A 26,038-nucleotide genomic window follows, 5' to 3' on the forward strand; every position below is an offset into this window, starting at 1 on the left:
TTGCTAACTGATTTCAAGTAACTTAAAACTATGCCAGATACGTCACAATGTTATTCACAGGAATAAAACAAAATCTAACATCCAATATCATAAAATTCACAATGTTTACTATCCAATCAAAAATTATAAGCTTTACAAAATAATGCTGAAATTTAAGAGGACCATAAATGGAAAGGCACTTGTGCTCTCAAATGGAGGGTTTAATATTGTTAGGAAGGCAATATTTCCCAAATAGATCTACACTGCATTGTTGGAGATGCAGTTTCAGTGGTATAGTGCTTGCCTCACATGCATGAGGACCTGGGTTCAATCTCCAGTACCACAAAAACAAAACAAAAGAACAGATTCAATGTAATTCGTACCAAATCCCAATGGTGGTGGTGGCGTAAATATAAATAACAGCAATGAACTGTATATTTCAAAAAGCTAAAAGAAGGGATTTTGAAAATTTTTGCCATGAAGAAATGACTTGTTTAAGAAGGTAAGTGTGTTTAACCTGATTTGAATATCATGAGATGTACAAATGTATTGAAACATTACATGGTAGTCTGTTGATATGTACAACTTTTGTTTTCATGTACGAGTTAAAAAATAATTTTTTAAACCCACTGGCCTTTTGGGAAGAAATGGAAAAGCTGATTGTAAAATTCATAGAAAATTGCAAATAGCCCTGAAAAAAACAAAACAATCCTAAAGAAGACCTAAACTGTAATTTGACACTTTCTAATCTCAAAATTTGCCACAAAGTTACATAATCAAAAAAATGTAGGACTGACATATAGATCAATGAAACAGTCTAGAAATAAACCAATGCATACATACTATGGTAAAATGATTGTGAACAAAGGTCCCATTCAATGAGGAAAGAACAATCTTTTCAACAAAAGGTGCTGAGAAAACTGGATGTCCACATGCTAAATATCCTGACTTCATACCATATACAAAAAAAAAAAAACTCAAAGTATATCAAAATCCTAAATGTAAAAATTAAAGTTATAGAACTCTTAGGGAAAAAAGTATATAGGTAAATCTTAGTGGCCTTCAATATATCACCAAAAGCATAAGGAACAAAAGAAAAAGTAACACACTAAGCTTCTTCAAAATTTAAAACTTTTTGCATCAAAAGATGATACACACACACACACACACATACACACACAAAATTCCTACAACTCAATAATGAAAATGCGAAAAAAATTGTAGTGGGCAAAAGACTTAGTCATTTCCCAAAGAAAATATACAAATGACTTAGAAGCACATGAAAAGATGTTCAACATCATTATTTATTAGGAAAATCCAAGTCAAAACCACAATATCCCTTGGGATAGAAATTGGAACCCTCATGCATTTCTGATGGAAATGTAAAAGATGCATCTGTGGAAAACAATATGGAACTTCCTCAAAAAGTTAAACATGAAACTTTCAGGTGACCCAGCAATTCTATTTCTAGGTATATTCCCAAGAATCAAAGCAGGTGTTCAAACAAAAATGTATACAAATGTTCATAACAGCACTATTCACAGCAACCAAAAGGTGGAAACAATCCATTTCCAACAACAGACCACTGGATAAACAAAATTGAGGCATACAATGGAATATTATTCATCCATAAGAATAAAATGCTGATACATGCAACAACAAGGATGAGCCTAAAAACATTACATTAATATGAAATAGCCAAAATAAGCAAATTTGTAAAGAGAAAGATTTGTTATTGCCAGGGGCTGAAAGGAGGGAAAAATGAAGAGTGACTGCTCTAAAAGTAGAGTTTTTTGTTTTATTAATAAGAAAATCCATTTTTATTGGGCAGTTTTTATATATGGCAAAGTAAAAAACATTGAGTTAACCTGGTTATCCAAAATTCACCTTTGAAAAAAGATAATGTGATACTTTCTTACTATATTTTCTTAAAACAACAGAATCATGTTGAAAGTAGATACAAGTTATTTTTAATATAATTATCAAATGTGAATTGAATGTTATAATAGCAAATAAAAACAACAATTAAAAGCTGCCAGTACTTTGAAATTATCTTTTACCTCTTGTGATAGGTTAGATTGGGACTTAATTACTTTTAAATTTTTAAAGAAGTGAATTATTGGGATGATCATGAAACTTTGAGTTCTGAATTTTACTATATAAATATCTAGTTATAAAAGAAAAGTTGCTGTGTTTCAGGGAAAAAATAGAAATCTAATGTAAAATGAAAATTTGTGTTTCAGGATGTTTCATAAATCTTTGAGAGTTTCAATTTTAAAACTATCAACAGTACTATGTATTATTAGCTTAGAAAATCCTGAGAAAACAAATAAATGGGCAATTTGAAGGGTAAGTTGATGCTCCTATTTCATGGTTCACACTATTTAGTAGATAATTTAAAATAGAAAACTAATAATTAAACAGATAAAATAAATAAGGTTCCAATTTGTAGTGGGTAGTGGGATGCATTCTTTTTTAAATGAAGGGCTATTTTCCATGACTTTTACTCCAGCTACTTGGAACAAAAGAAAGTGATTGACCATACACACTTTTCCTTATTTTCTTGTCCTATGATCCCTCCCCACTTGTATCTTTAACTGCAAGATTCATTGACCCATTTTTATAAATTATTCCTAGGTAAGACAGAACAAAATTCTGTAAAAAACAACTCCTGGAATAGGTTTGCATAGAAGCTTTTCCTTTTAAAAACTGATTTCTAGGGGAAGGGATATACTCCAGAGGCAGACACAATGCCCTGAGTTTCATCCTCAGCACTACCAAAAATAAAACAAAAAATGATTTTTGGTTATAGGCCAAGAACATTATACAGGTGAAGGAATTGACAGAAATAACTTTCAAGCAAAAAAGTGTTGCAATGTTAGCCAAATGTTGATTTAAAAGGGGGGTGGGGGGGTGCTGGGGTTGTGGCTTAGTATCAGAGCAGTTGTTTTGCACATGTGAGGCACTGGGTTCTATACTAAGCACCAAATAAAAATAAATAAACAAAATAAAGATATTTTGTTCATCTATAAAAATTTTTTAAATAAAAAAATTATACCAGTGAGTTCAGATATTCAAAAAATTATTAAAAATAAATCTGGATAGTAGCAGACTTCAAATTCTATTGATCATAGAATTATAACTTTTATATATATAACTTTCATACATTAAATTTTATACATATAACTTTCATACATATTAATCACTAGAGCTTTACTTATATTTTTTTAAACTATTAAATTTTCCTTTCCTAGAAGTAACCTCTAAATTTGTGGTTCCATCTTAAACAGTTTCTAAAAGGTCTCTTTTGTTCTATAATGACACCTCTAAATATGGCTCATTGCCTTAAGAAACAAATTCTTATACAGCTTTAATGACTTCCAGTAGCCCAGTGACAAATGGCATTAGCCATCCTTTTGCCTCTTCTTGAGATTTATTTTCATCTGAATACTGTAAGATCTCTTTGACAACTTATATGTTTAAAATTTTTTTCTAATCCAGTTTGAGGGTTCCACTTATCACTAAGAGCTTGTCTACTGCCAATGATTTTAACTAGCTGGGTAGCACCACCCCAACTTAAAATTATGCCCATCTCCTGGGGGACAAATTTGGTCTCACACTGTGGAGTAATTAACCTGAAATCCTATGTAAATTCTGCCCCTTCACCCAATGCCTGACCTTGAACCAGTGCAATAACACTTATTAAAGAAAATATCACAAGCGTATTAAGGTGTTTTTGCATAAACAAAGATAAGGCCAAGTGGAGTTCCTAGTGCTTTCATAGCATTCAGATCAGATCCTGAAGAGAAAGTATGTTTTGTGCCACAAGAAAATGAGGCTTTTCCCTTCTGTCCAATTTTCCAATTCAATCACTATTTCCAAAAATAGAAATATCACAACACCTGAGAAGGCATTCATTTTACCAAGATGTTCATAGTAAGAAGGCCAATCCGTTGTCTTCCTTCTGAAGTGTCTATTTCATTTCCTCCTCACAGAAGCCATGAGAATTATAAAGTGACAAAATCTTCATTTGATCTAGCAATTGTGTCCTTATAGACAGAGTGAAGGCTTCAATACCTTCTTTCTCTCTGCAGAATACCTTATTATCACAGTTTTATTGTGGGGGTGGAGAAAGTGTTCTGAAACTAGATAATGGTAGTGGTTGTAAAATATTACGAATGTACTAAATGCCACTGAATTATGCACTTTAAAATTGCTGAAATGGTAAATTTGTGTTATGTGAATATTATCACAATAATTTTTAAAGAGCTTTTAAAAAAAATCTTATAGAAGCAAGAAAATATGACCAATGACCAGGAGAAAAATTAATCAATAGAAACAGACCCAGAAATGAAAGAGATAATAAAATTAGCAGATAAGAATATTAAAACAGCCATTAAAATGTGTTCCATATGTTCAAAAATATAGAGAAAAATATAAATATGTTAAGAAAAGAAATGGAAAATGTAAATTGACACAGAACTTCTAGAAAGGAAGAAAATATTTTCAAAAATGAGAAACACATTAGATTGGATTAACAGTAGAACTTGAAGATGTAGCAATACAAATGATTATAGCTGATGCACTACGAGAAAATAAAACAGAGCATCAAGTCTAACATGCACATATGAGACTCAAAAAAGATGAGAAAGCAAGCAAAGAATACAGACAAAGCTTTCCAAATTCAAATAAAACAATAAACTCACAGAACCACAAACCTCAAAGTCCAGGCAGAATAAAGAAAGAGAAAACATATTTTTTTTTAAAAAAGAAGACACAGGTAAATAATAATCAAATTATTACAAAAACAGCTATAAAGAAAACATCTTAAAAGCAGCCACAGGAGTAGCTAATACACATGACACAGTATACATGGAGCAACAAAAATGAGGATGATAGCAGAGTCTTCATGAGAAGCTATACAAGCCCAAAGACAATGAAGAAACGTCTTTAAAATACTGAAGAAATAAAAACTACCAACTTAAGATCCTAAACCTGGCAAAAATATCTTTATAACATGAAGACAAAATAAAGATTTTTTCAAACAAATAAAAATTTTGAGAAATTTCTTGAGAAGCAGACATGTACTACAAGAAATGTTAAAGGAAGTGTTTCTGTAGAAGGAAAAATAATACTAAATGAAAATCTGTACCTAACAAAGGTATGAATAATGCTAGAAACAGTGACCATACAGGGAACTCTAATGGAAATTTTCTCAACTTCTAATGTTTTCAAAAGAGAATATAATTATGGAATTTGCAGGTAAATGGATGGAGTTGACAAAATCATGCTAAGTGAAGTAAGCCAAGCCCAAAAAACCAAAGGCCCAATGTTCTCTCTGATAAGTGGATGCTGATCCATAATGGAGGCGGGCACGGGAATGGGAAAAATGGAGGGATTTTGATTGGGCAAAGGGGAGGGTGGGAAGGGGAGTGGGAATCGGGGCAGGAAAGATGGTGGAATGAGATGAACATCATTACCCTTGGTACGTGTGTGACTACGACTCTACATCTTATACAACCAGAGAAATGAAAAGTGTGATCCATTTGTGTACAATGAATTGAAATGCATTTTGCTGTCATGTATAACTAATTTAAAAATAATTTTAAAAGATATTTGTAAACGACTAGAGTTCATTATACAAAAAAAAGGGGGGGGGGACTTTAACCCATCACTGATACTATCATACCCATAAAAATGAAGCTAAAAATGAACCATAGGTTAAATATAATTTTTAAAACTGTAAAATTTCTAGAAAGAAATGTAGAGAGAAACAGACATTATTACTTTATGTATGTATGTGACTGTATGACCAATGTGATTCTACAATATATATACTCAGAAAAATGAGAAATTATATCCCATCTATGTATGATATATCAAAGTATATAAGTGCATTCTACTGTTATGTATAACTAATTAAATAAAAATTTTTAAAAAATAAATATATAAGTAAACTAATAAAAAACTCTCTGGCTTTGGATTAGATAAAATATCTCTCAAAACTATATACCGTAAAAGAAAAAAATGGACATCATCAAAATTGAAAAATTTTTGTTCTTTGAAAGTCACTGTTAAAATGATGGAGGCATTGGAGAAATGCTGTTCAAAAGATTAAAAACATGTGCCATTATACTTGAAAATTGTATAAAAGAGTAGATTTTTAAAGTGTACTCACCACAAATAAATGATAAGTGTATAGGATAATGTGTATGTTAATTATCTTGATTTAGCCATTCCATATTTCATACAGTTTTCAAAAAGTAAGGTTAAGGATGATTTGGTAAATATCACAGGTCTGTGACAGTCCCATTTTCAGGAAAATTGAAATAGCATTGTATAAAACCTATCTTGAAGGAAATAAAAGTCTTTAATAGATATGAAATTATCTGAGAAGTAACTTCATTTAATATAGAGATCATTTATATAATAATAATTATTAAATTTCATAGTAAAAATAATAATTATTAACATCAGTGTCAACAAAAGGATTGAAATCTAGACTTTAAGTCCCAGAATTTATCATCCTCAAAAATATTTTCTTTATCTATCTTTCCTTCTAGTAACTAGTCTAGCTATAAAAGGAGGACACTTGAAACAGTATCATTTCAAAACTGAAGTTTGTAAATAACTACAATCTAGGACCCACCCTTTGAAGAAGTTTTCAAAGAGATATGGATCCTAGAACCTTTAACGTAGATTAGCACCTGTTTTGGAATAGATCTTAAATGTCCCCAAAGGCCAAGACTTGGTCACCAACCTATGGTGTTATCGGGAGTGATAGATCCCTTTGAGAGATGGGGCCTAGTGGAAGGAAGTTAGGTCACTGGGGGCAGTGCCCTTGAAGGGGTTACTGAGACCCTCCACTTCTTCCTCTCTCACTCTGCTTCTCAGTCACCATGAAGAGAGCAGCTTTGCTCTATTATGTATTCCTTACCTTGATGTCCAGCCAGACCCAAAGCAATAGGGTCAACAGATCTCTAAAACCCTGAGCCAAACTAAGCCTTTCCTCCCATAAATTGATTATTTCAGGTTTTTTGTAACAACAAAAATCTGACCAATACAATATGCCTGACTTCAAACAGAATCATGATAAAATTAACAATAAATTTGTAAAAACTCATAACAACAGAATAAACAAGTTTCATTGCTGACTTACAAACTTTTTCATTCATGTCCTTTATCAGTCCTAAATTTTAACACCATTTTATCAATAACCTTATCTAAAAGATGAAAAATACAACTATTTTCTGTCAGTGGAGTAACTAGTGAATATCTTTAACTCTTAAAAATGTTATATGCAACTTTAGTATTGCTATATCCCAATACTAGCCAACAAAAATAATTTATTTACAAGGAAAAAGTAAAGCCACTGTGAACAAAAAAGCAAATAAAAGTGTTTAAACCCCTTTAGTAACAGGTTTCTCAAAGTTAATGATCAGGGTTAAAAAGATTACATATTCCTGTTAGTTATTGGTCTGCAGGGAGCCATACATGAGGCAAAAAAAAAAAAACAGAATAACTTTGTCCAATCAATTTAGGATTATTTTCTCCTTTCTTCCCATTCTATTTTCCTTTTCTCTTTCAACAACAGTTGAATATCTACTATGTGCCAGGTATGGTACTACATTCAGGGTCAGAACAGTTAAGAAGACATAATACCTGCCTTCATTTTGTTCACATTTGATTTTATTTAAAAGCAGTAACTGTGGAAGCTAATCAGTGCTTGGCTGAAGTCTTTATAATGATTTCCCCCAAAATAACCTAAAACTATCCTTATTCTCTTAACAATTGAACTGTATCATAAATGTTAAGGATTTCTGAAAATATGAAGCAATCATAAACATTCACTTCCTTTTGTGTTTCTGCTAGTTCCTATAAACCATTAGAATTAAAACTAAATCTTTCAAGAAAGAGGTCAGTCTGAACTATTTCAATAAATCCTACACATGATGAAAATAGGAAGGAGGAGAGAAAGATGAGCGAAGAAAAAAACCTGCCAAAATTCAGCAGTTGTATCTCTTTAAAATCAGTTGTTCTGCACGTAGTGATATAATGATGGGGGGGGGAAGTAATTATAATTAGGTATCTATTTTGAATCCTCTCTCCATAGTATCAGTATTGAATGTCATTTGATTTTGGCAAAAGATAAGGTCATTGACTGCTTAAAAGATGTACAGGACTACTTTTCTGACTGTTTCATGGGGAAAATCTAAAACAGAAAACATCTCCATCTCAATCACCTACTAACCAGTGAAATAATTTGCAAAATTCACAACTAAAAATAAATAAACAAGTAAACAAACAAATAGAATCTATGATCTCAATAACATTTAAAAATTCAACAATATGAAAGGAGAAGAATTTTTAAATTTACACATTAGAAACTTGACAAAGCTAGGAAAACTTATTAAGTCTTTCAGTGTGTACATTTATTGAATCTAAATTACCACTAATTAGCTGATCATCTACCAAGATAACTATAATTATTTCTTTTTTAAAATTATTTTTGCTCAGGTATGATGGGTAATTTAAGCATTTAAGTGTTTCTTAAATAAAATATGTTATTATAATTATTATTACATATAAAGTCTTAACACATAAAAATTTTTACCAAAGAATTTCATCTCTCAGAAAATTAAATCACTTTAAAAAGTAGAGATATGATGAAAATATTAATAAGCAAAAATGCTTTCTACTACATGTCTTTGAATAGTTAGGTAAAATTATTAACAAGTTCATATTCACCAATAGTCTAATAATATGTTTTGGTAATTCTATATCCATGAGTTTTTTAAATATAAATACTTCTCAAGATTCTGATCATGATATCTTGATTGTAAAAAAATTACATAGCACTTCTGGGTTTTTATGTTTGTAATTTTATGTAAAAGAAAAGACAATAAAAGCTTATCATAGTTGATTCAGAATGAGAACGTAAAAGAATACCCTATCTCTTAATTATATTCTATTGATCTTTACCTCAAGCATCTAACAAAAGGTCCTTAAATGAATATATAATCATCACTAGAAACAGATCACTTGTAATAAGTTCAAATAGCCACAATGGCTGGAGATGAGTCAATTATCAAAAATTCATTACAGCTATACCTTAAGAAAGGAAAAAAATCAAAAGCACTGGTATTACACATTCTCAAACCAAGACAATCTTCTAACCATCAATTAAATCTGGCTTAAATAAATGGAAATATGGCTGAAAACCATAGTAAATGGTTAAATGCATGCTATCTAACTAGTTTTTCTCTCAGAAAACATCACATTTTACACACTTTCTCTTACTAAAAGTACTCTATGATTTCTTTTGGCCCAAGTATTTAAATACAATTAAAGGTTAATTATAGCATCCTTTTTGTAGGTATGGTTCAAGTATAATCACTGAATTATATACAGAAGTGAGCATAAAAACATAAGTTTTTAACTTCAGACCAATATCTGTGACATTTTTGTCACATTTAATGTTGATTAAAATATTTAATGTTTCAGATTAATGAAATACCCAGAATTCAACTCATGTAATATGGTTTTGTTTTCAGCAAAAAACATTTTATCCTGATCACAAATTTACTTTTATTCAAATTGCTGCTGATGTTTAAACATTATTGTTCTTCAGCTGTTTTAATGAAAAGCATAATGTATAGAATGCATACAAATTTTATTCTGTAAACCAATAATATAATAATTTAAAGGCCTCAGCTAAGAGTACTTTTGAGATCAAGTTAGGTAACTTCATACCAGTTCATACCAGGAATTTCTGACTTTACTCTCTGACTTTTCTTTCTTTTTTCGTTCTTTTTATTTTATTTTTATTTTTATTTATTTATTTTTGTGTGTGTGTGTGGTGCTGAGGATTGAAGCTAGGGCCTTGTGTATGTGATGCAAGCACTCAAACAACTAAGCTATATCCCCAGCCCATCATTATTCTTACTTACTATAATCCAACTACCACATATAATTTTTCAGTCAAATGTTTTCCAAGCTTCCAAATCCCAGAACTTCTGATAATATTCTCAAAATGCAATGTTTCTCTTTAGCCTCATTAAATAACCTGTTCACACTAGTAAATATAACTATCATTTTTCATAAAATTTCATCTTTCCATCCCAACTTCCCTTAAATACTGGACAATGTTATCATCAGGCATGTCAAAGTGTCCTGAATGTAATTAAGTTTGTGTATATACATCCACGTGAAGTGTAAAGACAGGCAAAGTACGGTATATGTATTGCATATGCCAAATTTCTTAAATCCTGATTCTTCTCCAATTTATCTACATTTCTTTTTCTCTCTACTTCACACCCTAAATTCCCCTCTGGAAAATTTACTACTCATTAAATGTATCTAGTAAACCCATTTCCACATCCAGATTTTTTCTTGACTGTACACCAGCCTGGAATATCCCTGGAATATTCTTGTCTCAGCTTACTTCCTTTCCTTTCCCTTCTTGTGTGAAACTTCTTATGACTTAAACATACATCTTTCAATCTCCAACCAAGAATTAATCTAAACATAAAATTCCATGACTCTTTAACTTACCATTCTGTAATTACCCTTGGCTTACATATAGTTCTCTTAGATATCCACTTCAAATATCCTCATTTCCCACCTGAAAATGTTACAGTTGTTATTATAAGTTATAATATTAGCACCACTATCATTATTTTATTGATTATAATCAAAATATCAATAATATTATCATCATCATCTTTAGCTATTAAAAGTCATGGAAGTATTTCCTGCTTTATGTATCACAAGAAATATTCCCTTTGCAGATCAAAGTATCATCTTATATATTGGGTGATAAGGATATCTGATAAGAAGTTCTAGAGCTAATCATATGGACTTATTAAGGCCAACTTGGTGACATAATTAGCTCAGTCAACTAAAGACCCCTGTTAAATTTCAGATGCTGACTCTGTCCTTCAAAATCAAACCACAATTTCAAAAATTAGCCAACATCTAAGATTTTATTTTACACAAAATTTTCAACTATCAAGAAACTCTGAAAATACTCCTGACTTAACTAGATATTTTGACATCATGTAAATGACCTCTAGAACTAAGGCAGGAAGAAACATCCTGGAAGAATAGTTTCCTAAGCAGTAGTTATAAAAGAACTTGGACAGTTTTATAAAGTGTTTGCTGGCAAAAAAATTTAAGATATTAAATAATTTATTCTCAATTCTCCAATCCACTGTCTTCATAAACCAATTGTCTTGGGATTCACCTAGAAAACTTCCCTGCTACCACCTGGAAATTTTTAAAGCTTTTATCTGCTAAATATTCTCCAGAAAGACATGATCTCTCTTTCTGTGCCTGTTCTACAAGAGATGCCAGGAATCAGTTCTCATATTACTCAAGTCCTATTGACTAAGGTCTAAGTGGGAAGGATAACTTACAAAAATGAAGCAATTTGGAGCTGGGGTTGTGGCTCAATGGTAGAGCATTTGCCTAGCATGTGTGAGGCACTGGGTTCTATTCTCAGCACCACATATAAATAAATAAAATAAAGGTCCATTGACAACTAAAAAATATTTTTTAAAAAAAGCCATTCACTGTGAATTACAACTCTGCAACTAAGAATTTAGTCAGGTTTCTAGTACATCCTTTTGAGAACTTCTGCCCAAAGCAGAAACCTAATTTCACTGTGTCTGTTCTTTGGCAAGACTTGCAACATTGTAAAGATGAAGGGGTTACCTCTGGTAAACTGAGAAGGTAAGGATAAGGCCCTTATTTTTCTACTATGATCAGACCAGTTCTTTAATTCAGGGATTGAATGAACTAGTTGTGAAACTTAACCCTTACAAGCAAACTAGCCTGCTTAGCAATACAGTAAGTATACCCTCTTCTGATTTTCCATATGGAGCGCCAATTTAAAAAATGAGAATTCTCAGCTAAATAGCAGCTTTTTCTTTCAAAGTAAAAAACAAAGCCACTCTCAGAATGCTTACATTTGTGATACATCTGTAAAAAGTGATTTTTAGCATCAGAAAGCATTTTAATTGTAGTAAACTGAACAATGCTGAAATTGTTTGAAGAGGAGATTAAATTTAATGAAATTCACAAACAACCCCTTTTAGAAAGTAACAACAATTTTTTGAACATTAAAGAGGAGCTCATTATATCAAGACAACTCCACTGTAAAAAGCAGTCTGACTTCAATCACCGCATATCTACATGTTAATGAACTTGCTGTATAAAGCAATGACTGAACAGAAAAAGTAATGGAAAGACTGTCTCAATGCGTATTTGCTGGGGGGGGGGGAATCTTCTTTAATCAATAAACACCTTTTCACAAGTACCTTAATAGTATCTGAAACTCTTTCAAACACACAAAAAGAAGATGATACTTGAAAGTTTAAGGCATTACACAGCTTACACTTTCTCGGAATGTTCATGTGCTGTCAGCATCACTGTTCCAAAGACTTTCAAGTTGCAACAGATACAAGCTAGTACAAAGTCTTTGTCATAATAATTTCATTGCTGCCCCCTGATCAAACATAGACAAATCTAAAACTGAAAAATGAGAGCCAGCCAATGACCTCTGATTAGAATCACAAGTCTCAAATTTAACAAAATGCCTCTTTCATTGCCCCTTAGTGCCAAAAAGGAAGGTGTGTTATAGACTGAAAAGAATAGTCAATACACCATTTACAAATGTACAATAATTTCCATTATTCAGGTAGAATTTGTGTTTGTAGCAAGTTAGACACAGGTTTTCAAAAATAGCTAAATCAAAACAGAAAAAAATGCATTTTTCTATCTTTAAAACAAATAAATCACTTTATCCCTACCTCTCAGTCACTTGCTACTGGCTTTCATGCCTTACGTTTTGTATTTTACTAGGCTTTCCAAAACTGTAATTCACACGATATTTGTTGCTATTACTTAGAGTCTAAGAAATGTTGGCAATACTTACTTTTGAACCCTTAATTTTCCTAGACTATTAGTGCACTCTTCAAATGCATGTCTATAAAGCCCATTTTAATTAAAGCAAAAGTTTGAATTTTAGTTTATTTTGTTTTTCCTTTTTAATTTTTTTGGTCAAGAAAAATGTTTCAGACTATAGCCATAGTTAGCATTTTTATGCCTAATATCAGACTTCCCTTAAGAGCAATGGCTCAAGATGATTAAAATTGAAAACTAGAATATATAGAGATAGATGCCTGCAAGCTCTATAGTGAATGCCTTACAGTGATCTCTTTAGGCCATAACATTGAAATACTCTCTTACTCTTAGACTAGAGGTCTTCACATGTAATTAATTGCCAGTGTTATTGCTAGTGCCTAGCAACGTGCCTGAAACGTAACAGGTGCTTGGGATTACATAAGTATATGTGACAGGCCTGTCACAGGAATATAAATATATTTTATTATATTATAAATATATTATACATAATATAGATGCTATATGTAATATAGATATTATATGTATTATATATAATAATATATATTTTATATAGATATCTAGACGTTTATTATATATTATACAGATATATATTATATAGATATGTTTGTATCACATATATATTTGCATATAGTATATATAAATTGGAAGGTAAGAATTAGACAGGTGATCAGAGGAAACAGTCTACTTACATACATACAATTCAAACTGGAAGGAAGGAAGCAAAGAAAGAAGGCAGGAAGAAGGAAGGAATAAGAGAAGGGAGTAAGTAAGAGATGGCATACAGGAAAGGAAAGTGATCTACAAAAATCATGCTGTCAGGACTGCAACTATGTATTACAGAATACATAGTTCAGGTTCTGCACAGAACCTGAACTTCTACTGTCAATGACTGCAACTGTACTGCCTCACCTGCTGTAAATAGACACACACATGCCCTGACAAATTCTGAGATATGAATGTAAGGACTTAGCTTAGGCAAACAGAAAACTCATGACTTCATTCGGTTGCCAGATCAACTGACCCAAAGAACTCAAAGTTCATGAGGGCAGGGACTTTGTCTAACATACTACTATATCCTCAGCACTTAGATCAGTACATGACTAGAATAATATATATTTAATTAAATTTGTTTTAAAATTAATGTTGTCAACATTAGTATTTTCAGGTACCCAAATAGACTATAATTTAGGGTGGCAGTTCTCAAAATATGGTCTTGGAACCTCTGAGGATCATTTATCTTCAGAGTAAATCCAATAAGGATACAGTAACCAACATTATTACAAAACTTTAAAATATATTTAATTTCCATATGCCCTGGTGGAGTTAGGATCTTGCCCTTGTGATAACAAATTCTAGGGAATAAATGACACTATGTAGTGTTGAAATTTGTTCAGTCTAGAGGTATTTCTAGTAAACTTATGGTAACTTCTCCTGAGGAAGAATAAGTTATCAGCTAACCCTATTATATTTCACCCAATCAGGAACTCAACCAAACTCAAGAGTTCCCATTGGTTTTCAGAGATCCCCAACACTCAGCCTTCAAAATGTACACATCCAAATAGTATCTAGGACACCCACTAGGATGGCTATAATTTTTTAATGGAAAATAGGTTAGAAAGGATGTGGAGAAATTGGAATCTTCATACAGTTTGCTGGTAGAAACATGAAATAGTGTAGCCACTTTGGAAAACAGGATAGCAATTCCTCTAAAAGTTAAATATGGAATTTCCAAATGTCCCAAAAACTCCATTCCTAGGTATATATCCAAACTAAATTGAAAACAGGTGTTCATCTAAAAGCTTATATACAAATGTTCATAGCAGCATTGTTCATAATTGCCAAAAGGTAGACAAAATCCAAATATCCATAAATAGATGAATAAACAAATTTTCAAACACACATATAATGGAATATTATTCCTTAGTAAAAAAAAAAGAAAGTATTGACACATGCTTTAATGCAGATGAATCTAGAAAACATTACGCAAAGTGAAAAAAGAACCAGGCATGAAAGGTTACATATTGTATGATTCCATTGATATGAAACGTCAACAGGTAAATCCATAGAGGCAGAAAGCAGATTGGTAGTCATGAGATACCAGGAAAGAGGAAGGAATGAGAAACAACTACTTAATAGGTATTAAGTTTCCTTTTCAGGTAATGCAAAAGTTTGCAAAACAGATAGGTATGGTGGTTGCATTCAAATTGTACACATAAAAAATATTGGAGAACCCTTCACTTATTAAAAATTAATATTCCCTCTTTTGTGTTCCCATAGCACTTTGTCCATTACTCCATGAAAATATCATACTTTATAGATTCTGAAAATATTTGATGCCTTTCACACTACCCACCTTTACTCTCCTAATTACCACTTACCTCTACCTTCCCTCCCTTTCAATCTCTCCTCTCCAATTCCCTAGATATGAGTTTATCCAAGGCAGTAAACATGTATTTTTCATGCTTATATCCTTGTTACCTGACACACTGCATATGCTCAAAAGAACAAATGAAGAAATAAATTAATAAGTGCAAGGTAGATCAGCATATTACCATCATAAAGGTTGAAAGACATTATCAGATTGTCTTCTGATTTTTGAGGTGGGATCAATAAACCTCAGTCTAGGGTGTTTGATTGTTGAGATCATTTATCATGCCAAGCTGACTGCAATTTTTAAATTTTTTTTTTAATTCTTAAAAAATCTGAAATTCAAATTAATTTTGATATTTTTAATTTTTAGCTAAATAAATATATTAGATTTTTGCAAGTTAAAGCAAGGGGTTATTAATGATAGTGGAATGTGATGATATTATTATCCAAAGTACAGGTATGAAGGCACAAATTGGTGTGAATATACTCTATATACAACCAGAGATATGAAAAATTGTGCTCTATATGTGTAATAAGAATTGTAAGGCATTCTGCTGCCATATGTAAATAAAAATTAATTAATTAAAATAAAAATTAATTAATTAACTTTTTAAAATACCTCAAAATTAAGGAAAGCAAAATAGTAATGCAGTTAAATGGCCAAAGCTCATTTTATTCACTGGTGCCCACTTAAAAGCAAAGAAATATGAATATCAAACAAAACAATTATTTTTTTTAAAGAGAGAGAGAGAGAGAATTTTATTTATTTTTTAGTTTTTTCGGCAGACACAACGTCTTTGTTTGTATGTGGTGCTGAGGTTCGAACCCGGGCCGCACGCATGCCAGGCGAGCGCGCTACCGCTTGAGCCACATCTCCAGCCCGATAATTATCTTTTTTAATGTCCATCTAATTATACATTAAAAGAAATTATTTTAAGCATAAGAATTATCAAAAAATGATAACTGGATCGTCCCTTTAACTGAATATTTACACCAAAAATTTAAAAAACTGTGATAAATTTTGTCTCTTGATTATAGCAATACACCCAGTTAGTTGCCTAACCAGTCTATTATTTAAATAGATCATTTAGATCTTATTTCTCTTATTTTGTATGATCTTTAGAATAAGGTCTGGCTTGAATATTTTCTTCTGTTTTAAGTAAAAAAGAAAATATGGCCAATTAAATCAAAGTAAACTGAAACTAAAGTAACCTTGAAATCTTAACTCACATCTCAGTAATTTAATTTTTTAATGCTATATCTGAAGATGAACTGTTAACTTTTGGATGTGTTGGCATTTACCAGATATATATTTATAAATGCTATAAAAATGTAAATTGGAGCATTGACTAATAATTACAATAAAATTTGCAAAAACAACACAATACAATGATGACACTTGTTCCATACACAGATTTTAAACAGATTTAATGCAATGTATGAAACACATTACATTTGCAGCAGAAAGGCAAAAATCATTTTGTAACTGCTTTTCTGTAAGCTTTCAGCCTTTCAAGATCTACTCTTGTCTTTCATATACTAAATAACATTGAAAACTGAATTTTGAGGATTCACCTCAATTACAAGATCTATTTACTAGTAGAAATATCAGATCATTTTTGCTGCTATTCATAAAAAGAGAAACAAAGGTAATATTAGTTTAAAAGATACACTGTATAGAAAACCAAACTTCTGAATTTTTATTGGGGGGAATATACTTAATTCATTTCCTTTAGTAAGTTTAACTAAATAATAAAGGACCAAAGAAAAGTGCTCAAACAATATAAAGTTACAAACTCGGCAAACTCACCCACCCTGACATATTCCTTCATCAGCAACACTAATAAACGTCCTGTTTTGCCTTTAAATTTCAGTTGATTATTTTACTTACTGATACCTATACCCTGATTCCTGTATCTGATTTTATTCTTTTTCATCTTTGTCAGTATGGACTTAAGGACATATCCTAGTAGTTGAGTATATCCTTGTGTGTATTGTCCTAACAACTGTTAAGTTCTTTGAGTTCAGAGATGCATACTATTTTCTATCCCTATAAGACCTGGCCCTTAGTGGCACCTAATAAATACTTGTTGACTGGAAAAAGAATGTAACACATATTTTTTAAAAATAGACAAATTTAGTTGGGATTTCTGGTTGATTGATGAGGTTTTGTTTTTGATTTTGTGGTATTGGAGATTAAACCCAGGGCCTCCACATACTAAATAAGCACTCTAGCAATGCGTTACATCACCAGCCCTTTTTATTTACTTTGAGACAAGATCTCATTAAATTACTCAGGCTGGCCTCAAACTTGCCATCCCTCTGGCCTCAGCCTCCCCAGTAGCTGGGATTACATGTGTACAAAACTGCTCCCAGCTTAAGTTTTGTTTTTTAATACAAGGATAACTTTCTTTAAAATGATAACTTTGTCTCCTATAATATAAATGTTGTCCAACTAATTCTCCAAAATGTGATTTAACAAAAGGCTTTAATTCAAAAAGGCTTTTTTAAAATTAATTTTTCAAAAATAAACAAATGCCATTCGTTCTAACATTCATTTCCAGTCTCTTGTGAAGAGACGACTTCACCTAAAATCAACTCTTAAGAGCACTACTATTTATCAATTATTAAATAGACATTTTAGCTAACCAGACTTAAAAGTTTTTTTTTAAAAAAAACATTCAAATTAGTTAAAGTATTTACACTTTCCTTCATCATCATATGAAAAAGACCAAATTTATTAAGCCCTCAGTCCTTCAGTTAGTAAGTATACTACAAACAGTCAAAGATACCTATGTTACTAAACTACGTGTACTCTGTAAGACAGTTCAAAGCATTTTAAATTAGGATTTCAGTAGCTGACAGAAGTAAAAGAAGGATTTAAACAATTTTAACAATGTTAGTATCTCCACAGGAAGTAGTGTTGCTCTCAAATGAGTAAACATGTATCCCAATATCCTCTCTTTTTTCCTACCAAATAATGTAACTTTAAGTTATAACATTTTAAAAAGAAAAACATTTTATCTACTCAAGTATTTCTAGAATATCAGATTTCAGGGTCTTCAGAGAACATATTAGAACATTTATTCATATTTGGCTTGTTGTTTCTTTTGATTTTTTGTCATGGCATTGTGTTATGCAAAAAACAAAACAAAACAAAAACTTTTTAAAAGAAGAAAGCATTTTTATATGAACAAGACCATTTCCAATCTTCAGTTTCAGATTCTCACTTTTAACAGTGATATGAAGACTATAGTAGACCTCATTAGGCTTTTATTTTAAACATTTTTAATGATTTTACAGGCGTAGCAATATTTCCCTATCCAATTTAATCTGTATGAATAATCGTAAGATACATGCCAGGACAAAGACCTTTAGTTTGTTTTTTAAGTGACTATTTTGATGAATGTATTGTTGATTACTCTAAACTGGATGAAAATTATCTTAAAACCTAATCAAAAGCACAAGTATCTATAAAGGTGTATCTTTTGTTCCAGTTAACTTCTCAACTGACAATATGAGTATTATTTAAAATAAATGTCTCATAGTTTACCTTGCTTACAATTTTTAAAAGGTTTTGTTTAGCAAAAAGAAAACTACAACACTGGGGACTTAATCATCTTAATGTATGATTTATTTGCTTAATCTCAAACAAAACTCTTAAAATTGCACTGTCTTAAATATCCAGACATTGAATTGTCCTTCTAAAATTAATGACATTTCATAATCCCAAGATTTTTCATGAAAACATCATACTAATGTTATAGCAAATATGATTTTGCTACAAAAAATTTAAGAAATGTTTTAAACCCCAACACTTATTTTACTTTTCTTAAACAGAAAGCCTATATGGACAGAAATGACTAATAATAATTTTCAACATTCATCAAAGTTAGCCTTTTCAAAAGACAACATTATAATTGGATTAATTTTTAAGTTACCTATATTTATACAACTTTTATATGAAATTAAGCCTTTAAAAATTAAAATCCTATAATTCTAATAGAGTAGGTAGTTTGATCCTTTTAACTAATTAGTGAATCAACAAGAAGGAAGTTAGACCATTGCAATTACTGTACACATGTTCATTTATACGAAATATGCTATAGGTCAACTTAACCATTTTTATGTCACAAAATGCTATTTTTTCTTAATTCATAATATCTTTCTGGAAATCATTAACAACACTAGCTTTAACATAATGACCATTTGTATTTGTTGTAGAAATAAAAATCAGTTTGGCTTAAACAAGAAGAGACAAAGTGGACAGCTGATAGACTTATCCCTTCTACAACTTTCCTTAAACCATTCTAATTCTATCACTTTCTTATATGAAAGTCTGATCATATATATTTAATCCCATTCTTTAAAATTTCAGTAGACAACTTCAGTGCTAACCTACCACTGCCCTGTCAGAAAATCTTTGATGTCACAGTATAATAGCTCCTGAAAGAACAGCACTAATACTTAATGTAACATGAAACCAAGGCTCTACAGTAGGGCTGTCTGCTGTCAGGAACAAACAATTTCACTGCTGTTCCCCAGAAGAGACAAGGTTCGGACCTATCTCTATAGCATCCCTCACTATCAACAGACATATTTATTAGAAGACCAGCTTCATTCTTTTAAATATGCCAATCTCTGTTTTGAAAATACATTACATTTTAATGTCAAACAATGAATGTGGTTCAATTTTCCCCTGAAGACCGTAAGTTGCATGCTAGGGAAGGTCTCTGGTGTTTTCAAATAGAACAAATGGAAAAGGCTAGACTTATTAGTAAGAAGAAACTGGTACATTATTTCATTATTTCAAAAGCCACACCAAATATTTATGTTTCAAAGACTTTAATAATATATTTGGATTGGAAATTACTATGTAGACCTTTTCCTTAAGATATTTTTACATGATATCAAAATATCTCCTTAACCTAGCCATTTCAGCCAAAATATCCATCAATATAAAAAAATATGAAACAATACCACAGTGCCTATGCTCATAGTCAATAAAATAACCTGTACATTGCTTATTCTTTAAACCTACTAACTGAAAATATGATAATTTCCAGACATGTATATAGCACCTATGAGTGAACAAAGATTTAATTAAATTAAAAACAAATATTTAATTTATATTTGACCAAAAATCTCCTTTAGTGTCATCTATTATGAAACATTAAGGCATATTTGCTCCTCATTAAGCTATTGTTTATATTATTCTTTAGGCAATTGCCTTTCTGTTGCTATTGTCTTGAATTGTTATTTAATTCTTTCAATGGTCATATTGTATACCACCTTATGATCTATACAAGAAAAATTATAAACTTTATTGGGAGACTTTAAAGAAATGAAAATTAAATTTGTAGATACAATGTGTTCTTGGATGCTGGGAGCCATTAGCCAAGTAGGTATGACAATTTCCTTGCCAGCGTACCCCATGTTGCTGACATTTTGCAGTGACACTGAATGTAGTTGACCTTGCTCAAGGACCAGGGCGGATTAGGGTGTTCCCGGTTTAACATAATCGGGTTTAGGGCGTTCCCAGTTTAGGTTCCAGGTTTAAGGTTTAAGATTATTCCTGCTGGGAATAGGGCGTATCCTGCTGCCTAAGTTCCCCTTGAGTTCTCACGGGATTCAGACAATATATTTTGGAAGACAGATGCCCAGAGAGGTGGATTTGGGCAGAGAGGTGGATTTGGGCGGAGAACGTGGATTTCCCCAGAACGTGATTGTAGACGGCTGGTGTGAGTTCGGGAATAAAGAGTTGCTGTTTGAATCTACAAGCTGTGTGGTGGCTCGTGATTGTGTGCCCAGCCAGACTGCGGCATTTGAAATATTTAATGTTACAAAGTATCATTTATCTAAAATCTCTTTATAAATTAAATGCAAACTGAGTTAAAAAATTTCAAATGGGACTTTTTGGTAGAACCTAACAAGTTAATTCTAAATTTATGTGGAAATCCAAATGAAGCACCATGACATACTTGAAAAATAAGAAAAAATGGCAGGATTATTCTACAAGATAGTAAAACTCATTATAAAGTAAATAAAGTGAAATCCAAGTAGTATAGATGCAAGGATAGACCTATATATATCAAGAGAACATAAGAAAGAACCCAAAAATAGACCCATATTATATTTGATATATGACAGAGGAAAAAGGTAGAACAGTAAGGAAAAGATAGGTTTTAATAATTTATCTGGGATAGCTGAACACTCATAAGAGGAAAAATTTTAAAAATGCAACCACATGCTTACTTTATACAGCATACCAAAATAGCTTCAGGTATATTAACTGATTGTGTTCCATCATCCTGTATATAGGACACCTATGAAAATCTATAAAGTCTTATAAAACAATTTTATAGGTGTCCTATATATAGTATGATGGGGACCCAAAGGATTAAAGCTCTGTTTGAAAGTCATTGGAGATTATCTTCATGACCTCAGAGAGGATTTCCTAATTAGCACAGGAAAAGCATTAACCAAAAAGGAATAGAATGGGCTAGGGATGTAGCTCAGTCATAGAGCACTTGCCCAGTATGTGTAAAGGCTGTGGGTTCAATCCCCAGGCCCTCAAAAATAAAATTTTAAAAAGGAAAGTATCAGTAAACTTTTAACCATATTGAAATTTAAAAACTTCTTTTCAGTGAAAGAGTCTATTGAATGAAAAGGTAAGTCAAGAGTTAAAGAAGATATTTTAATATACTTAAGTAACAATTCACATGCAGAAAATACACAAATTATGAATCTTTTTTTAAAGAAAATGAATCAATAGAAAAGTGGGCAAAACTTTGAATAGGCGCTTTACAAAAGAAGAAATCTACCTAATCAATAACTTATTAAAAGGTGCTTAGTATCATTAACAATCAAGAATGCAAATTAAAACCAAGATGAGATAACTAAATATTCAGCATACAGACAAAATTTGAAGTTTGAGAACAAAATTGGTCAGCAAGGATGTCAAAGAATGAGAATATCCATAGATGATTAGTGGCCGTGTAAATAACCACTTTTAGTAAAGAGGTTAGCATTATCTAGTAAAGATAAAGATAGCCATACCCTCTGACCCAACAATTCCATTCCTGTATACACAGCCTAGAGAAAAGTGTACACATGCACTTCAAGAATGAATATATGTACAAGAAGATTTATAGTAGCATTGTTAATAACCACCTGCAATTGGAAATAATCTAAGTGCCCAAAGACATAAGAAAAAATAAATAATTCTGCTACAAAATAAAAAGGATATTAATGAACTAAGACTTCACAATAATGGTACATGTTGAACAAAATTGCAACACACATAAAAATAAATTCTGCATGATTTCATTGATATAAAGCATAAAAACAGGCAAAGATCAAACTTCTTTAGATATGGATTCATGGGCAATAAAACTATAAAATGAAAAACGTACTAACATTAAATATATACCAGTGATTACCTCAAAGAGGGAGAATGTGAAAGTAACTAGGAAGGGACCAAGTGGCTTTTGGGATGATGTCAGAATTCTTTTTTTTTTAAAACAGAGATATCAGTTACATGGGATTTGCTTATACTTATTCATTACACTTGTATACACCTATATCTTAAACACTTTGCACTTTGTATGTTTTCACTTCAACTTTTAAAAAGAAAGAACAAAGCTATCTCACACAACTATTATAAATATAAGTAAAACAGTGTACTGTAAATGGAAAGCTCTTGAAAACCACAAACAACTATCTAATACTCTTTTTAAAGTTAGTTAAGTATTGAAACCACTTTCATTCATAGACTAAATGAGCATTAGCTTCCATTATATAAAATCCCCCTACCTCAAAAATATGTTGTTACCTCAAAGTAATAAGATGTATCTTCTGTAATATAACATGATATTTACTATTCTTTTGTGAGACACTCATTCCTTTGAATTAAAACTTATCCTTTTTAACATAAAAAACCAGCAGAGCCAGATGCAATTGCATATCCAGTGACTTGGGAGGCTGAGATGGAGGATTGCAAGTTCAAACCCAGCCTCAGCAACTTAGTGAGACTCCTGTCTCAAAAACAAAACAAAACAAAAGGCTGGGAGTTTGGGGATGTGGCTCAGTGATTAAACACCCCTGAGTTCAATCCCTTGTACCTACCCCGCCCACTCAAAAAACACCAGAGAAAATATACTAAGCAGTGAACCAAAAAGGATTTCTGAAGGAACTACAGTAAGAAAACCCATGGATTTTTTAGGTTTAGAATAAATATACTATATTTCATGTCTACAAACACACTCTTATGTGAAAGGTCTTTATCCTCATTTTGTAGATCCTCTATGACACAGACCATAGCTATCTTTCAAAACTAAAAGGGAAGTCTTTCAAAGTATAAATAACTAATGGAAAAAACTTTAAAACTTAAATAAGTCAAAAGAAGGCAAGGAGGGAAAAAAGGAAAGAAATAAAAAAGAACTGAAGGAGTTTATTTATTCTTACTAATTCATATTTTTAAAACAATCATATATATATAAATCTCATGTTCAAATGTATACACACAAATATATAGTATCACACTTGTTAAGTTGATAAGCAAAAGTGGCAATGATAGAAAAATATTTAACTTTATTACACTTTAAAATAATAGATATTGCTTTTCACTCTATTGTTTATTATATCTTTATTTTCCTTCTTTGTCATGTGTCCTGTTCTAAAGAGGCCATGTCTCACCTACTATGAGTAGAATTATTAAGGCATACACTAATTCTATGTTTAACTCTGAGAATTTGATAGACTGATTTCTAAACTAACTGCACCATTTTCAATTCCATGAGCAATGTATGAAGGTTCCAATTTCTCCACACTCTCAGCGATGTTTGTTGGTTTTTGTTGTTGTTTTTTTTTAAATTATAGCCACCCTAGAGTATGTAGTGTCTCATTGTGATTTTGATTTACATTTCCCTGATGTGTAATAAGGTTGACCATCAGTTTTTCATGTGTACTTACTGAACATTTGTACATCTTATTTGGAAAATTATTTATTCGAATTATATGCCCTTTTTAAAATTTGGATTGTTTTGTTTTTTTTTTTGACCACTGAGTTGTAAGAGTTCTTAGTATATTCCAGATACAAACCTATCATCAAATATGACTTGAAAATATTTCCTCCATTCTGTTGGTTGTCTTTCAATATTTTTTGATGACTTCCTTTGAAACACAAAGTTATTTTTTAATTTTGACGAAGTCCAGTTTATCTTTTTTTCCATTGTGCTTCCCATAATGTCCACGCTCATGAAAATATACTTGTTTTCTTCTGAGTTTTATAGTTTAATATCTCATATTTAAGTCTTTGATTCATTTTAAGTTAAATTTCTAATTATGGTAGGAGGTAGGGATCCAATTTCATTTGCATAGTGATATCTAATTGTCCCAGCACCATTTGTTGAAAAGATAATTATTTTCCCATTGAATCATCGTGTCACCCTTGTCAAAAATAACATTACTAGAAGTGAGGTGTGACTCAGTGATAGACCACGTGCCAAGCAAGTATGAGGCCCAGGGTTCAATTCCCAATGCCATTAAATAAAGAAAATAAAATATAATATTAAGATGTGATTGTTGTTTACTTGTCACTGGGACTTTTTAATGGTAGCTGCTTATCTATAAAAATAATTTGAAAAGTAGATTTTTTAACTCACTATATTGATCATTCAAACTGCAAGTAGAAAAATTTTAATCTTATTTTTCCACATTTTAACTTTGCTAACTAGCAATTATAACTAATTTTATGATAACCTTAAGTATCTGAGTAATAGTAGTTGTAAAGCCCACTATATATTCAGCTTCCTCTCCTATAAAGTGATTATAGATTATGCTTAATTTTTTTTTCCCCCAGAGTGCACCCCATCATCAAGTTGTTGTGGAACAAAGAAGGAGGAGTGAACTAAGAGAAATACCTAAGGAACAAATGAGACTGAAAAATCAAGGTTTCTTCCAAAGTTCTTTCTTACAAAAAGCCTGAAAGTTACAGAATTCTATCATCCCTGAGAAGAAAGAAGGGTGGGGAGAAATATTAAAGACAGAGAGATGGATAAGATTTAAGATTCTACCTTGAATAATACACAGGCAGGATCCTAGGCAGTGAGGAATTACAGTATGAGTAGGATGGTACCAGAATAAAAAATAGGAAATTATTAATTGAAAGGGAAAGTTTGAAGAGTAAAAAGACCTCCATTTAATGTTCTTCTGTTTGGATTTCCAACATAACTGAAGAAAGCTTGTTTTCTTGGAATTGTTACCTGTTCCACATAATAAAAGAATGGAAATATTTTTATTTACCTAAAGTTTATTTGATCTGTGATTCTACTGACCTAAAATCCAATTGACAACTATACTAATTATTTTTAGGAATCAGGTAGCTACATTAATTCACTACCTTTTAAATATATTTTTTCAATATTTTATGCAGTAAATAAATATGAACGTGAACATATAACAACTCCTTCAAAAATCAATTCCACTGCTAAAAAACATATAATACCCTTCTCAAATTTCAAAAGGTATTTTTCTCTTCTTTTAAATGCTCTGTTTCTTTTTTTAAAGTAAAAATTCTAACATATAAGTAGTAAGGTTCACTAATCTTAAGTTCAGTCAATGAATATACTCAATAAAATTTTTCATGTCTATTCATATACCACCACTCAGAACAAGACATAAAACATTCCCAGAACCTTGAATTTTCTCACATTCCTCTTCCCAATTAATAACCCATCCCCAAAAGTAAACATCCTTCTGA

At 31.3% G+C, this 26,038-nt stretch overlaps 1 protein-coding gene and 1 pseudogene across 10 annotated transcripts in view; both read right to left on the reverse strand.

Annotated features, from left to right (window-relative positions):
• Positions 1-26,038, reverse strand: part of LOC107135671 (transcription factor SOX-6-like) — a 244,762-nt gene that overhangs the window by 196,572 nt on the left and 22,152 nt on the right. For 2 of the 10 annotated variants that reach the window (XR_007342343.1, XR_007342341.1), the window contains exon 2: positions 10,534-10,603. The exons of the other annotated variants lie outside the window; for them this stretch is intronic. The gene's annotated coding sequence lies outside the window, so the exon portion shown is untranslated. The remainder of the gene's footprint in view (positions 1-10,533; positions 10,604-26,038) is intronic. 10 annotated transcript variants of the gene reach the window in all.
• On the reverse strand, positions 3,046-3,921 carry LOC107158134 (annotated as a pseudogene).

This window comes from Marmota marmota, unplaced genomic scaffold (genome assembly GCF_001458135.2).
Source record: "Marmota marmota marmota unplaced genomic scaffold, marMar, whole genome shotgun sequence".
NCBI lineage: Eukaryota > Metazoa > Chordata > Mammalia > Rodentia > Sciuridae > Marmota > Marmota marmota.